At 37.2% G+C, this 15,088-nt stretch overlaps 1 protein-coding gene and 1 pseudogene across 10 annotated transcripts in view; one reads left to right on the top strand and one right to left on the bottom strand.

Moving 5' to 3' along the window:
- LRRC4C (leucine rich repeat containing 4C) overlaps nucleotides 1-15,088 on the top strand; it is a 554,128-nt gene that overhangs the window by 425,107 nt on the left and 113,933 nt on the right. The gene's annotated exons all lie outside the window — the stretch shown is intronic.
- LOC127386129 (uncharacterized) lies at nucleotides 11,258-11,375 on the bottom strand (annotated as a pseudogene).

Raw genomic sequence — 15,088 nt, 5'->3', positions numbered from 1 at the left:
TAAATTGTGTATGCAGGAGAACTAATGTAAAAGATCCTTTACAGTCTACACAATAAACATTATTTTACTACAGTATTCTTCCTAACAGTATTTTCAGGGCCTTTTGGATTAATCGATGTCCTGTCATCTCTGTAAATGGTTCATACTTATTTTAGTTCATTGGAAAGCTTGTAAGACATTGCTTTCACTCTGTCTAAACAAAATGACATCTGTCTACAGATGACAGTTTAGGTATAAATGAATACACTAACCACCACTGTTTTCCTTTAGAAGTCAAGCTTGTGAAATATTTTAATTTAATTTTTATTTCTTTTTAAACGTGCATTTTCACCTACTCACTCTACTCTGTGTGAAATGGAAACTGTTATCTCTGTAATGCAAATTCCCTTATTTTTTTGGAAGGTTTCAATTGAGATCCAGATGTCAAGTGCTTATATGGAGCAAATAATTCATTTTTGGTTTCTGATGCTTTCCTAGATGAGTCCCGTGTCAAATCCTGATAACTCGTAGGGACTTAGATTTTGGAAAAGAAGTTGTAGTCCTGATCTCATGGAAGTGAAAATATGTATGACAACTAGAGCGTACGATTTATTAAATGTTTGTGTTTCTTTGTTAACTGTTACATCATATCTATTTTTACCATGTTTCTGATGATACTTCTTTTTCTGCTGGAGGTGGAGAAATTATAGACATAGCTGAAAAGTATGAAGTCAGTTTTAACTAAATATCTCTCTTGAGATTAAAAATAATCATGAAATTTTTATTACTTGTTTATAGAAAAAATGTCCTTAAAGATCTATAGGACTATTCTTAAAATTGTTCATATACAAACATCCAGTGTTTTAGATAATAGGATTTGCAAATGGATCAAGACAGCATTTATGGGTACAGGATAAAATATCAGTAATATGTTATTATTACTGTATAGTGTCCAGAGCAGAAAACATCTTTTACTCTTTATATGTATGTTCTTACATGATGCATGACTAGTCTTACTGTCTTAATATATGACATTGACTTAATTGCAGAAATTAACAATTTGAATGTCAGTTACTAGTCTTCCTTTGGAATCTGTCATGAATCCCATTCCTTACAAGTGTTCAATTCTTTAAAGTTAGAGGTATTTTTAATTGATATAAGGAAAAATAAGAAAGTCAGTAATAGCATTTACTAGGTTGTGGTTTTGTTTGTGTGGTGATTTGTGGGGGTTTTGGTTTGTTGGTTTTTTATTGTTGGTTTTTTATTTGGTCTTGGTTCTTTTGTTGTTTCGGGGTTTTTTTTTCCCTGTAGTCTTACATTTAGCTAAAATAGAATTAAAAGCTGAAAGTTTTCACTACTAGAGGCCATTCTTCCAGATATTTACTCTGTTATTTAGGATTCTTGTCATATCAATAAGCTGATTCAAGTTCGCAGCACATCAGAGAGTTCTAAATGACATTTGGTTCTGCCATATGTCATTCTGTGTTTGTGGCACACCAGAGTAATGTCATGATTAACCAATTTTATCAATACTTAATTTATCCTTAATGAAGTTTTTATCTAATCCATCTATTAATTTTACTTATAATCTTGGTCTCTAGCTGCTAAAGCACAGACATATTTGATCCTTGAAGACAGTATTTTGAGGTAAATTCCTCCTCATGCTGCATTTATGAGAAGTTTAGTAGCAGTTTAACCAAAAGGCAGTTGTGTTATAAAATTTTTCAAATTATTTTTCACAGGGGTTGATTTGAAGAGAAGACTGTACCATCCAACTGTAAGGATTTATCTAGAAAATTAAATGACTAGAACTCAAATGTGTGAATTAAAAGAGTGAGTTTCTTGGGCTATTTAGCTGTTTGCTATCAGTATTGCATTTATTTATTATACCATTAAGGCTATTTGTGTGCATAGTAAAGTCAGAGCAGGGAATGAGAATATAACTCCTCAAGAAAAATGAAGAGGCATAACTGGTTCACCATTATTTTATAAAATACAGCAAAACAGTTTTCAAAAAATGTGTTACTGAATAAAGGTTAAAGAGCTGATAGACAACAACTACAACAGATAGAACAATATTTTGGACAGATTCTGCTTTTACACATATAAAGACCTTTTTATTTTCATTCATGTTGAAAAAAGAAATAAGGTTAAGGGGGCTAGTTAGGAACTAGATATGTGAAAAAAACATTTCTGGGCTGCAGATTGTGTATTCAATCATGCTTTAAAAACACTGAGCATAAGAGCTCAATTAAGATGGAAAACTGCTAAAGCAAAAAGAAATGACTCCATGGAAATGAGGTTGATTTTGTACACGCTTCTTTGGAGGGGTTGTTCATTTTGTTCTACTGCTGCATTGCCCACAGTAAGTCATAACAACAATAAAAATGAAAACTTTCAAATATCAAAGAAAAAGTATTTGGCTAGAAACCAAATTTTCTTGAAAATGAGATCTAAATGCATAGAAGGAGGGAATGCATAAAAGGAGAATAATTTCAATGTCTGTAATTATTATTGTCATCTCTTGTAAAATAATTAATAATTTACTTCTGCTGAGCCTTAAATTTGCTCTTTGTGTAGAACAATATGTTGTTTGAATGCAAGGGACTGTGGAGGAATTCAATGTTTCCTTAGAACAATACAGTAAACAATTTTTTCTTTCTGTCTTGTCTCTACTTTCCAGTTAATATAACCCTTTAAAATGTACATATGTACATGTATTATGAAGTGAACTATAAAGAAAGAAGTTTTGCAAATACTGTGTGAATGTATTTTCACAGAGCAACCATTGCAGGCGCCTGAGTTCTTAACACAGTATATTTCTTTCTCTTGCCAGTTTGACACTAAAAACTTGATCTAAAGCCTAGAGAAGTCGCTTCAAAGGGTCTACTACTGCAGAGTTCAATTTAGTAATGGCTGTTTGCGAATAAAAGAAAGCTGGAAAGATGCAGGAGGCTTTTTTCTCTTTTGTCTTCCATTCCAGGTGACACATGCAGTCACTTAGTGTAAGCCAAGGGAAGCTGTAGGAGCCCTATCCCTAGAAATGTTCAAGGCCAGATTGGATGGGACATTGAGCAACCTGTTCTAGTGGGAGGGGTTCCTTACCGTGAAGGTTGATTGTTAATTATTTTTAAGGTCCCTTCCAACCTTTACCATTCAATGATTCTATGGCTTATTCTGTTCTTGGATTTCTTAGTGGTAAAGTTTCAGATATCACCAATATCAAATAGCAGGGAATGAACACCTGCAGCCCTCATAATCTTCCATTACATACCGTCCATAGGGTCTCTGAGTGCAAGCCTGAGAATGGCCTTGAAGATGTAGTATGCTTTAGTTTATTTTCTAGGGCAGATAGCCAAATTAAAATTATTTAATTATGTAGCACAGACACAGTATTAAATATACATTAATTAGTCCAATAAAGTACATGCTACAGAGGCGGGGAGAGAACTATGGTTTAGTTTATAAAAAATATGACATTGAAATAACAATTTTTTAAAAAATAATCTGCTTAAGAGGGAAAATCTGAGAATGTTAAACTCTTTACTATTAGCATACTAACATCAGTAGTCATATCTGCTACTTTTTGCACAATTGAAAGTCTAATACACTATGCTGGTAACTCTATGTGCATCACAATATATAGTGAATATATACACACATACACAGAATCTGTGTGAATTACAATATATGGGTTATATATAATGTTGGAGGAAGTAAAAAAAGTAATTGCATGTGTTTGAATGTGGGGTTTTTTGGAGGGCTTTTCCTTTCAGAAGTGAATATCCTTCTTTCATTAATATAACTTTAGTATTGTTATAGAATTTTAAATCTTAAAGTATTAAGCTGATATAGACCCCATTATGAAAAATATAATTTAAAATATCTTATATGTAATAGTCTTGACTAATTCTTGATACAAAAAAGATGGAGATGAAGTAAATAGCTGCGTGTTTCTATAATTATTTGTACATTGTCTCTGATAATAGGAATCAGTATAAGTTTAACTTAATATTTTCAGAAAAGGCTCTACACAAACAATCTAAATAGTTGTGGTTTTGTTGTGGTCTTTTTTCCTTAAGAACATAAATATGAGATTTTAATCTTTTTATATATCTCAGATTTTGAGATATCATCAGGTGGGCAATGGGAGTGCCATTGATTTTGAGTTTAAATCAGTTTTGTGTGAAATGGGATAAATATCAAAACATCCAATGTCGCATTTGTCATCCTTAATTTTTAATGTCAGACTTCTCATTGTGTTATTTGGAAAGGTTGAAGTTGCAGTATATTTAAGAAAAGTATTATTGGCAGTATTTAGCTGAGTGTGTCTTCTTTCTAAGCCTCGTGTGCATTAAGGAGAAAGCTGTGGGCAAGGCAACGCTCAGTGAAAGGCTGATGAAGGATCTGCTGTTGGATTTGCATTGAGTATGACAGCATCTCAAATAAATTAATGTAGCTCAGAAATTTGAACCTACTTGAAATTAATTGAGTTTTGACCTACAAATGCCACAGATTTCAGTGTTTATCCAACTTGATCTGAACAAAAAGGTGGTTGGAACAAGACAGAGCATAGCATATGGATATTCCAGAACTTCTTAAACCATGTTTCTCTAGCTAATTAATCAAGTGCTGTCTTTTAGAGAGAGCATAAATCAGCTCTTCAGAGAAATATCTCATTTTCTGGTTTACAAAGTGTTTCACCTGACTAAAACTCCACATGAAACTGTTTCAACATTCATAGTCATCAGTCACTCTGCTTAGAGAAATAAATCTCTAGTTCTTATGCAGAAAATACTCCCACTCTGAAGTCCTTTACTGTGTCATTTTAGAAATCGCTTTTTAGTCTATGTATTTTAATGTCAATAGAATTTGCTTCTGGTTTTTATCCCTAAACTTTTTGGCAAACATGAAAGTGATCAGTTCAGTATCTCATAGACAAAGTCAAGTTGCCTGTCAGGTTTCTCAAGTTGCTGATTCTACCTGGTGTGAAGTCAGGAGAACTGACTGAAAACAAGTTCTAATTTAATTTTTTTACTCTATAACCTTTTTGGGGAGAACACACTAAATAATGGAATACTGCTGGTATTCCTCTTGAACTTTTTGTAAGTAGAGTAGCTTTTGTTTACTTGAACATCCTGCTTCCAAGATTGTGGAACTTAAGAAGGGTAGACTAATTAAAAAGACTGCCAAAAGTCAATTATCTTTTATGACTTGTCTCTACTTCATAACCTCACTTTGTTACCAGTGTGTTTTTTTCAAGATTTATAGTGGAATTGACTTAAAATGATTGCAAAAGGTAATCACTTTTCAGCTGGGGACAAATTTGTCTTCTAAGTAAAATTAATCTATTGACTACGATGCTCTCATAGTCTGAAATTCCTTTTATATTACAAATCCTTATTTATCTTATTATTCTTATTTATCTTATTATTCTTATTTATCTATCTTATTAATAATCTTAATCCTGCTTTAAGTATGAAATGTCTAGTTAGCTATTACAGAGAAACAGTTGGAAGATATTTGTCTGATTCTCAGAGAAATTCTGTAAGGTTTTTGGATATTCTAAGACCTCTTGAACTGGCAAACTAAAAACTGAAGAAAGCTTCTTTGTCTACTGAAATAACTGAGTCAGAAGGAATATCTTTCAGTGGATGAGTAGTGAACAAATCTGTCATTGGTTTCTTTTCTGAATCAGCTGAAAAGCAGATATTTCTCCTGAGTTCACCACCTGTTTTCATGTAAGCTACTAAACAGCTGCCAGCAGATAGTATTGTATCTTCCATAATTTCCTGACTGATGGTTATGAATGTAACTGGGATAACACCTTCAAATGGGTTAACTAAATGATTTTTTAAATTTTATTTCCACATCTACTGTCTAGTCCCACTCTGTCTTTAATTCTTGATGAAGTTTTGAGGGATGAAACCTTTATGGTATTCTTTTGTTATTTATTTGTCTTTAAGTATAGAGTGAATTATAACTTCCATTGCCAATTAACATAATACATTCAGGATTAAAACGAATACAATTATTTACTATCTATGAAGTTCTCTGAATGTAAATGAAGACAGAATTTGGATAAATCTTGTACAGCTTCTATTTGTACTTCAGAATTGCAGTTTTACTATCATCTCAACATGGAGCTTCTCTGACAAAATTTAAACCTACTGGAAAGATATTGTTTGTGCTTAACTCAGAAGAGGAACTGAAGTATCTGTTTTCACATAAGAATTGTAGTGGGCAATGACATTAATATTCAGGAAAAGGAAATTTGCACTTCCTTGGAATCCTATTGTGTTTAAAAAATAGACTTATTAATTGCTCAGGGTAAAGATTTGAGCTTCAACTAAGTTTCAAACCTTTGTTCTGTTCTCATTGCCTTGCTATGACTCAGAAAGCCATTGTAATTTACTTGCATGGGGAATCTGTAATGACCTGAAATGCTGTTTCTTTTCTGGGTAAATGAGGCATAGTGGATGTGTGGGCAAGGAGAATGGCCCTATTATGTTCCAGTGATTGGAAGTCTTTACTGTATGAAAAAATACACAGGTTGGTATGACCATGGATTTGCTTATATATCAGTAGATGAAGTGACAAAGTGGATCTTTGAAATTGAAACAGCGTATCAGATAGTCTTTAATTGTATATTCATGGCAGATCTCACTTGCCAGAGTAGAACATATGGATGCACGGTTCTCTTTTGAGCTAATATTCTAAATACAGGGAAAAGCAAGAAAATATGTCTTGTTTAGAAGGTAAGCGTGGCCAGAGGTGCTCTGTCAAAATAATAGCATTGCAATAAAAAGCAGCTATGGGCATTGTTTCATTTCTGTTGTCACATCTAGGTCAGTGTATGGAGGTCATTGGTAATTTTTTTCTGGTAGTGGTTGTGTGCAGGTAGTTGTGGACACCAGTGCTCATGTATAGACAGCAAAGGTTTTAAAAAACACTCTTCTGTCTTGAAATTACTTTTTCTCAGAATGAGAATCTGTGGCTAAATGTTTCCTACCAGAAAAGTGTTTTAAGTGAATTTAGGAGCTCATAGAAAGAGGCAAACTGTGTGCTTAATTCCTGCTGTGTATTGGCAGCACAAGTCTTGCAGATAGGAATGGCAAAATCGTCTTACATTCAGAAAACCCTGTAACAGGTCTCCAGAGAGACTGCTTCTAAGAGTTGAACAGTAATCTTTTTCTCTGTGGGCATCAGAATCTTTATCTTACTGCAAAAAAATGCTAGCCAGTGCTCCAAACTTGTTGCCAAAGACACTGGCATCTTTCCTGTGAGAGGTAAGATAAACATGCTAATATATTTCATATAGGTGATAAACAATGTTGTCTTCTTGTTGAGATAGATGGAGTATTTCCTCCTGTTGGCTTTCTAGTAAAGGACTTACCAACACGTAATATTGGCCTGCCAGTCCATATTGTAAGGTGATTAGGAGAAAAGCACTAGTATTGCAGCCGTTGTACAGAGAGGAACGGGTGCCATCTTAATTGCTGTAGGTGACTTGTAAGATAATAATGGTATAATATTTAGGCATTTGCCCACAGGTAGTTTTCAGTTGCCTGAAATTTTGTTAAAGGGATTGGGAATGTTATCCCAGTAATATATATATAATTTTTTTTTTTTTTTTTTTTTTTTTGTGGATTTGTTTTAAATTAAATTCTGCAGAGCTGAGCAAAATAGTCAGCAGTATTTGCCAGATATCACAGGTGAGATTTTTCAGAAGCAGACTTTGGAAATTCTGTAAGTATAGGTGATAGGTACCATTTTGCTGAAATTTTCTCCTCCTGAACTTGAGGAAAGATACATTTTTGCAGACTGCATTATTGAGTACAACATAAGGTATTTTGATGAAGGAGATCAGGACATTATCATGTCACTTATCCACAGCAAAAATGTATCCAGAAAGCTCCTTTGCAATGAAAACCAAAATATTTTTATCTGCAAAATTAACGTAGCAGTGTCTGAGAAGTAACTTGCCTTTTCATGTCCTGCAGTCACTGACCCTGGAAGTGTGGAGGTTTCTTCTCTCTGATCCAAGCCATTATATATGGCAGATCTCATTAGAATTGAATGTTATTCTTTACATGTTATACTTGTGACAATTTTGACAAATTTATTAACACTAGTAACAGTTTTGGGCATCTTTTTGGCCTTATTTGAATCAGGCCAGTCTATGAGAATAGAAAAAACAACTTCCTAAACTTGTAATACCTTTGAATAAAATTAGAAAGCTTTGGACTAGCCCACCTTTGAAGATTTTCAGAACAAGAAGAAATAACAAATCTTTCTAAGTGAACTGCAGGAATCTGTTTTCCTGACTACACTGGTATTTTGAATAATTGAAAGTAGAATAGATGGATATCAGAATAACCCATATATTCTAGATGTCCATGTACCAGATGGTATATACTTTTGCTTTAAGACACATACTATTCAACTAAAATTTGTTACCTGTGCATTCTGCTGTTTTGATTGTACTGATTTGGAATATTTGCAGTCTCTCCTGTTCACTTCAAAATGGATAACTTTATCAGCTCTACATCTACCAGACACTCTTTACAAGCATCTGGCTGTTAAGCTGTTTAATTTCCCTGGAACAATCTTATTTAAATTGATGACTAACAATCATATAACAGTATGTTCAAGAGAGATGCCTTTCAACTCGTGTAACTTTTGATATTGGGCTGTATAATGTAGTCAGTATAATTCTCAGAACTCTTCAAGCAAATGTTTTAATGTTTTGTTTGTTTCCCTGAAACTTACCTGGAAATGAGTTTGTGGTTTAAATATATAAAATATTTAGTTGGGGTTTGACCTTAAGGAGAGTTTGAAGAGATTATTTATTTCTGTGGTTTCATCTTCAGATCTTCAGGACACAAGATTTATGGCATCAGTTCTTTCACTTTTGAGAGTCTTGCTGCTTAGAATCATAGAATTGCTTTGATTGGAAAAGACCTTTAAGATCATCCGGTCCAACTGTTAACCTAGCACTTCTAAGTCCACCACTAAACCATATCTCTAAACACCACATCTACACCTCTCCTAAATACATCCAGGGAAGGTAACTCAACTACCTCCCAGGGCAACATATTTGAATGCTTGACAATGCTTTTAGTGAAGAAGTTTTTCCTAATATCCAATCTAGAGCTCCCCTGGTGCAACTTGAAGGCATTTTCTCTCTTCCTGTTGCTTGTTACTTGGTAGATGAAGCTGACCTCCACCACACTAAAACCTCCTTTCAGGTATTGTAGAGAATGATAGGTCTCCCCTCAACCTCCTTTTCTCCTATAACACTCAGACACTCCTTGTAAGACTTGTGCTCTAGAGCCTTCACCAGCTTCATTGCCCTTCTTTGGACAATCTCCAGGACCTCAATGTACTTCTTGTAGTGAGGGGCCCAAAACTGAACACAGTATTTAGCATGCAGCTTCACCAGTGTCAAGTAGGCAGTCAACCACTTCCCTAGCCATGCTGGCCACACTATTTCTGATGCGATACTTGTGGATGTGGAGACCAAAACTATACATGTGTCTAGAAAGGATAGTTAAAACCACTATTAAAAGCTAGTATATGTACATGTATTTGGCTGAATCTAATGGATAATTCAGTGCTTCTTAAAGTTGCTGAGAAATTACATGAACACGGGAAAGAAGTAGTGAGTATCTAGTATTATTTTATCTTTCTAATGGAAGTTGTCAAGACATTATTAAAGCTGTTTCTAGATTCTAAAATCTAACTTTTCCTTTTAATAATAATCTTCATTGTTTTCCTAACTGTGTTGCAAAGGGGCTTCTGCCTCATTGAAGATAGCATATCTACCTGTTTGGGAATGCCAGGAAAATGAATCTATTCTGTACCTAAAATGAATATAGAACTTAAATGGGGCATAAAGGAATATTTTTCCTATATAAAAGTGTTTTTATTGTAAATTTTGAATTTTAATTAACTAATTTGTTTCCATTTTTCAATTGAATTTTTTTAAGTCAGTAAAATATTTTTTTTTTGTACGTTGCTCTTCATTTCTAGAATGACACAATTTAAAAATTGTACCTCTTAGTTGTTCTCTGCCTTGTTATTCCATGGCACTAAGTGCCACATCCAGCCTTTCCTTGAACATATTCAGGGACAGTGCCCCCACCACTTCCCTGGGAAGTCTATTCCAATGTCTAATCACCCTCTCCATGAGCAAGTGCCTCCTAATATACAACCTAAACCTCTCCTGGAGCAGTTGGAGGCCAATGCCCTCTCATGTTGTTGCTAGTTGCCTGGAAAAAAAGCCCAGCCCCCACCTGACTATAACCTCCCTTCAGGTAGTTGAAGAGAGTGATAAGGTCCCCGCTGACTCTCCTCTTCTCCAGGCTAAACAACCCCAGCTCCCTCAGCCTATCCCGGTAGGACTTTCCCTCTAGTCCCTTCATCAGCTTTGTTGCTCTCCTCTGGACCTCCTCCAGCACTTCAATATCCTTCTTGAAGTGAGGGGCCCAGAACTGCACACAGTACTCGAGGTGAGGCCTCACCAGTGCTGTGTACAGGGGGAGAATTACATCCCTACTCCTGCTGGCCACACCATTCCTGATACAAGCCAGGATGCCACTGGCCTTCTGGGCCACCTAGGCACACTGCTGGCTCCTGTTCAAGCAATTGTCAACCAGTACTCCCAGGTCCCTCTCTGCCAGGCTGCTCCCCAGCCACTCTTGCCCCATGCTGTAGCGTTGCCTGAGGTTATTGTGGCCAAAGTGCAGGACCTTGCATTTGGTCTTGTTGGATTTCATGCCACTGGCCTCGGCCCATCGACCCAGCCTGTCCAGGTCCTCCTGCAGCTTCTTCCTACCCTCTGGCAGATCGACACTCCCCCCCAGCTTGGTGTCATCTGCAAACTTACTGAGAGTGGACTCAATCCCCACATCCCGGTCATCAGTAAAGATGTTGAATAGGACTGGGCCCAGTACTGATCCCTGGGGGACACTGCTGGTCACTGGATGCCAGCAGGATGCAGCACCATTCACCGTCACTCTCTGGTCCAATCTGCGGATTGCTAGCTCTTCCAGGAGGGTGCTGCTGGAGACTCTGTCAAAGGCCCTGCTGAAGTTGAGGTAGACCACATCCACAGCCTTCCCCTCATCCACTAGATGGGTCACCCAGTCATAGAAGGAGATGTGGTAGTTCAGGCAGGACCTTCCTTTTCTAAACCCATGTTGGCTGGACCTGATTCCCTGGTTGTCTTCTTCAAGCTGCTTGATGGCACTCAGGATGATCTGTTCCATAATAAAGCCTACAGCACCTAGTATTCCCAGGTGGTCTCCCATCCAAGTACTACGCAGCCCAATCCTGCTTAGGTTCTGAGATCAGGTGAAATCAGGCTTTCTCAGGGTGGTATGGCCTATCGCTAGTCACTAGGGAGAACAGGCCGGCACCTGCCTCATCACAGCCTTGCCTGGTTGGTTCACTCATGAGCTGTGTCAGGAGGTTATCTTTAACACATTCCAGGAACCTCAGGAATCACAACTCTGAGTTCTGTCACACAGCCAGTTCTCAATCCACCTCGCTGTCCACTCATCTAGCCAACACTCCCTCAGTTTCCTAATGAGGATGTTATGAGAGAGTGTCAAAAGCCTTGCTGAAGTCAAAGGTAGATGACATCTGCTGCTCTCCCCTCATCCAGCCAACCAGTTATGTCGTCATAGAAAGCCAGCAGATTGGTCAAGTATGACTTACCTTTGGCAAATTCATGTTGACCACTCTGAATAGCTTTCTTTACTTCCACTTAATAGCTTTCTTTACTTTAGAGGTGATATCCAGAACAAGTCACTCCATCAGTTTCCCAGGGACAAAGGTGAGACTAACTGGCCTGTAGTTCCCTTGGTCCTTCTTCGTGAGTTCTACTTGAGCTTTGACCCTTCTGATTTTCCCCTTCACTACATCTTGGCATTCCTCATAAGTTGTCAACCCCCATTTCCAAAGACCATAAACTTTTCTTCCTGAGGTCCAGCCAAAGCTCTCTGTTCAGCCAGGCTGGTCTTTTTTCCTGTCTTTTGGGACCTGGGGATGGCCTGCTCTGGTGCCTTTGAGAGTTCCTCCTTGAAGTATGACCAGGCTTCCTGGGCTGCTTTTCCCTTCAGGACTATCTCCTCAAGGGACACTCTCAACCATGCTGCAAAACAGTCCAAAGTCAGTTGTTTGGAAGTCAAAGGTGACAGTTCTGCTGAACTGAAACTGAGAATTGAGAACTCTATCATTTCATGATCACACTGCCCAAGACGACCTCCAACCTTTACATCTCCCACAAGGCCTTCTCCGTTAACAAGCAGCAGGTCCATCAGAGTGCTGTCCCTACTTGTCTCCCTCCCCAGCTGTGTCAGAAAGTTGTCTTCCACAGACTCCAGGAACCTTGGGGACTGTTCCCTCTCTGCTGTGTTATATTTCCAGTAGACATCTGGGAAGTCGAAGTCCCCCATGAGAACAAGGTCTAGTGATCGTGAGACCCACCATAATGTCTGCCTTATTGGCATTCCCTTGATTCTTACCCATGAACACTCAACACTGTCATCAGCACCACTAAGTTCTAGACATTCAAATCTACCCCTAACATAGGTGACCACCCCACCACCTCTCCTTCCTTGCCTATCCCTTCTGGTAAGTTGATAGCCATCAGTTACAGCACTCCAGTTGTGTGAGTCTTCCCACCACATTTCTGTGATGGCAACTATATCATCATTTTCTTGCTGTACAACGACCTCCAGCTTCTCCTGCTTGTTGCCCATGCTGTGTGCATTGGTGTAGATGCACTTCAGCTGGGCAAATGGTCCTCCCACCTTTTGGGGAGGACAAGCCCTTATTCCCACCTGACTGCACTCAGGCACTTCTGTAGTTACCAACCTATCATTAACCCTCACCTCTTTGCTGCCCCATGGATCACCAACCCCTACCTACAGTGAGGCAGAAGGCTGTAAGACCGTGCTAGCACTTTTACCCACAAGCACTGCCATGCTGCTCCTGTGCTCCTCTCTATTAAGCCTGGTTTCATCCCCAACCGCCTTCAAACCAACTTTAAAGCTCTTTCAATGAGCCCTGCTGAGTCTTGTCCAAAGATCCTTCTTCCCCTTCAGGCTAGGCTTTCTCATGGTTCCAGCATGTCTGGTGTCCTGTAGATTATCCCATGATCAAATAAACCAAAGTTGTGCTAGTAACATTTCTGCTTATTGAGTGAATTTACAACAGATTAATATCACTGACACTCAGTCCTAAGAAGGAGAGAATTGTTCCAGATTCAAATTCTAAGCCCAAAATGAGTGCCATAGGAAAATGTCAGAACTTGGGCCATTTTTCACAGGTTTTTTTTAGCATGAATACACTTTAAATTTTGTTCTAAGCCATTTTTTGAGTCAGATTTTTTTAACATTAAATACAGTAGTTAACTTCAGTAAAAAGTGTTCACAATTTATAAGAAGTTGAAAAAAATATAACCATTGCTAGGAGGTGGTCATTTGAACAGAAAAATGCAGAATTTTATTAGTATTTGTATTAGTATTGCACAGCTTTTGTTCTTTGTTAGGATTACTACCCATGAAGATCATGCTTTGAAACTTGATTTTGTCATAGGATAGGGCTTTTGACATGCACTTCTTGGTAATCTGGACTAAATAGCTTATGTAAAAATTAGAATAGGATTTGAAAAAATAGTGCTGAAGGCTGCATGTCTGATGTTAGAGTAGAGATTAATTGTGCCGTGTATTTCAAGGAACATATCTACAGTCTATTTCTAACCAAATGAACATCAGGTAACAGTGTTTTTTGGACAAATACATTTGTGTGTCTGCATGTTGTGGGGAGTTGTTTGTGACTCAGAAACAGAAAAAACCTGGCCTTCATTGTTTTGGGAATGACTGTAGCAAAACAGAGTGAAGATTAATGTTGATCTTCAAAATGCTGAGCTCACAAACAGAGTTCAGAATGGGAATTAAAATTTAAAATCACATGAAAACAGATGCTTTGTAAAATTGTTGTCTTTTTTTAAAATCACCAGAAATTTTGTCATTGACATCAGTGGAACCAGAATTCTGTGGTTCCTTTCAAATGTAAACAACGAAAACCACCCTTCACTTCCATCTATACCAAAACCAATAGATAAGATATTATGGAGAAATGCATTGATTAACAGTAACTTAAACTTTTGTGTGCAAAAATCACGTGCTGTGGTTTTACCTAGATTTTTCTGTAAGGCTATCTTTTCTTCTGCTTCTTCCAAGACTCTGTGACCCAATACAAATTACCTACAAAGCAAAACTTCTCACAGCACCATTCACCATCACTCTCTGGGCCTAGTCATCCAAACAGTTTTTAACCCACAAGCACTGCCATGCTGCTCCCATACTCCTCTCTATTAAGCCTGGTTTCATCCCCACCGTACTTCAAACCAACTTTAAAGCTCCTTCAGTGAGCTCTGCTGAGTCTTGTCCCAGGATCCTTCCTCTTATTTCCTATTTCAGCATTTCATGGTGGGTGTTTCATAACTCTGTTGTTCATCATCATGTATTGCTGCTTCCCATGTCCACTTAACATTACATTAATATCTTTTTCCAAAGAGCAAAGAGAAGAGTGAGGGTGAGGCAGAGGAACAGACAAGGAACTCTTACTCATTTACACCAACAGATTTTTGGTGGGTTCTTGGTTGCATTATTTTTTGTGTTATGTGTTCTAACCAGAGCTTTAGAGAACGCAAGCCTTCTGAATACTCTTGTAAAATGTTGTTACTCTGTTCTCACTGTGATGCAACAATTTTTTATACTTTTTGTTACAGTAACTGGCATTTGAAGTGAAAGACATGACCTCAAAATTATTTTTAAAATCAGTTATTTTTCATCATATTAGAAATTAGAAACTGTGTAATTTGTAAACTTTTTTAATTCTCTGAATGCCAGCTAAAGAAATTTTCTCATTTTTTCTACATCTATGTATATCTATGATATTTTTCTGTTGATTTTTGTATTTTGATTTTTATTATCAGTCATAAGAGATGTTACAGTTTTGTGTTGTGGGTTTTAGTACAAGACTGACAAGGTTCATGCTATTTCAATTTAAATTGTGAGAATGTGACCTACTT

The sequence above is a fragment of the Apus apus genome, chromosome 5 (genome assembly GCF_020740795.1).
Source record: "Apus apus isolate bApuApu2 chromosome 5, bApuApu2.pri.cur, whole genome shotgun sequence".
Classification (NCBI taxonomy): Eukaryota; Metazoa; Chordata; class Aves; order Apodiformes; family Apodidae; genus Apus; species Apus apus.
Note: the sequence above shows the minus strand (reverse complement) of the source record. Positions and strands in the feature narration are given on the sequence as shown.